Raw genomic sequence first — 2,500 nt, 5'->3', positions numbered from 1 at the left:
CCTGCTTTGCTTCGTACGACAAAACCACTATGACAGGAAAGGATTCCATTAAGAGGAGCTTCGTTCTGCCAGCTGGCCTTCATGCTTGCACGAAGTTGGTCCTGATGTTGGAGTCAACTTTGCTCAAATCTTTGAACTGAGGAGAAGCAGGACTGGCGCCAGGTCCTTCTTTCTGATGTTTTGTTTTCCAAGGAAGAAAAGGGAATGTTGCATTGCTTCAGATTGTTTTTTAGTCTGTCTTTAAAGCGCAAGAGTGACCCTCCAACTAACCTTCCTGTGGGGAATTGGCGTAAGAGAAGTTGCTTCAGAATTCTGATATCGCTCATACATAAGAGATGACCCGACCATCTAAGTTTGTACCTTCCTTTTATATATTATATATATATATATATATATATATATATATTGTTATGTCTCTCTGTCTGTGTGTGTGTCTTCTCGATCTCGGGCATCTCCATCCACTTGCGTTTAATTTGGTATGTAGATACCGATGGTATCAGGGCGGTGTAATAAGTCTTGCCAAAAAATTACAAAATCGATTCCAGGTGAGAATGCGATCGACAAAGCGTTTTTGTCCTGCTTTTTTTCCGTCAACCTGTATATAAGTGCACTTTCCATTTTTTGTTTTTTTGTACTGCTTAAAGGCACGTTTCTTTCCGGCCAAGCTTACTGTTTAAACCATGTTTGTGTTCTCCCAGTCAACAGCCTTATCATTACTGGTACTTTAAACTCTTCGTCGGTGCATATTTGTGTGATAAAATCGTTTTCTTTGGAATAGAAAAAAGTCTATCTTTATTTCTTCTTTTGCTGGTGTCTCAAATTTAGGTTAAATCAGTGTTTCTCAAAGGGGAGGCCTATGTGACGGTCGGACAGGTTGTTTTGAGAAAATTTGGTTTAAATGTTTGACGGGGGCGTTTTTGTTCGTGTACATATATATATATATATATATATTTATATGCATGTATAAATACATATATATGTATAATATACGTATTAATTTAAATTGGCAATTTGTGTATCATACTTAAAGCATATCTATCTAAACTGTGTTATTCGTCTCGAAAAACACCTTTTATAGTTTTAAAAGCGTATACGAGGGACGTTCACAAAGTATCCAACTTCGTTTTTTCCAGTCAAAACTAATGTCATGCGGGAAAAATCCATTGGGTGACGCTACCTTTCATGCGCATTCGCGCCTGTAGGCCGCGTCATTTCACGGTCATTATGCGTAGAGTATAGACGTGTAGTGCGCGCTAGTTGTACTTTCGGCTTCACGCAAGATGACCGACTGCATCGAACAGAGGCCACAAAACCATATCTCATCACTTGTGATGATCTTCATGAGTCTGTGTCGTGGTTTGTACAGTACAGCATGTCTTGAGCGATTTCCACGCGGAGTTGCTTCTGCTGCACCGCCATCACCTTGGGGATGAATTTCACCGACATTCTCCACATGCAGAAGTCCTCCATTAAAATGAAATGCACTGATCCTGTTCTTATTCCCACTTTGCGAGCAATTTCCTGGATTGTTACGCGACGGTCTTCCATAACTATTCTCTGACCCTGAGTTTACTAATGATCCTCTCTTTACAATACACCATTGTGTGAGATGGAAGACTTGTTGCTATCTCTTGAGAATATTTCAGCCAATGTCTGTCTGTCTCTCAATATAAAGAAGACTAGAGGACAGCACGCGGGCCGAATCGTTAGTACGCCAGTCAAAATGCTTAGCGGCATTTCGTTCGTCTCTACGTTCTGAGTTCAAATTCCACTGGAGTCGATTTGGCCTTTCATTCTTTTGGGGCCGTTAAAATAATCACCACTTGGACACGGGGTCGATGTAATCGACTTAAGCCCTCCCCCGAAATTGCTGGCCTTGTGCCAAAATGTGAAACCAATATAAAGAAAACTGACTAGGTGACCATCACTGAAGAGTAAAGCCAATTGCCAAGTTGTTCCAACGATGATAAACAACCCCGGCAGGTGAGCGATTTCATGTTCCTTGAGTCCAACGTTGCTAAGAGTAAAAAAGACTTCTGGTGTGTAAAGGACTAATCGAAAATATCTGTAACAAGCTTCAAAACATCTGTCAATCAAGTAATTCAAGGTTATCAGCGCTATCATTCTTCAGAACATGCGCAGAGAGTATGTTTCTTTGTGGAGCTAAAACTTGGGCTATGAAGAAGGAGGTTCAGAATCGCCGTAATGAGACTCACAACAGGCTTCTTAAGATTAAACTGTAACTTAACTCAAGACGCTAACGCAAGTCGAGGAGAATATATTGATGCTCAACGTAGGACAGGCCTTTGTGATTTCTGCGACAGTGCTGAACAATATTTTATTGGTAGAGGGCGCGAGATAGCCGGCGCAAGTGTGTGTGTTAGTGTGTGTGTGTGTGTTAGTGTGTGTGTGTGTGTGAAATATGTCCTCTTTCCCTCTTTTCATTCAAAGATCTCTCAACATAAAGAAAAAAATTTAACCTGAAATGATTCTTTCCCCT

The sequence above is a fragment of the Octopus sinensis genome, linkage group LG10 (genome assembly GCF_006345805.1).
Source record: "Octopus sinensis linkage group LG10, ASM634580v1, whole genome shotgun sequence".
In the NCBI taxonomy this organism is placed as follows: Eukaryota; Metazoa; Mollusca; class Cephalopoda; order Octopoda; family Octopodidae; genus Octopus; species Octopus sinensis.
The sequence above is the reverse complement of the archived record's forward strand: the minus strand, read 5'-3'. Positions refer to the sequence as shown.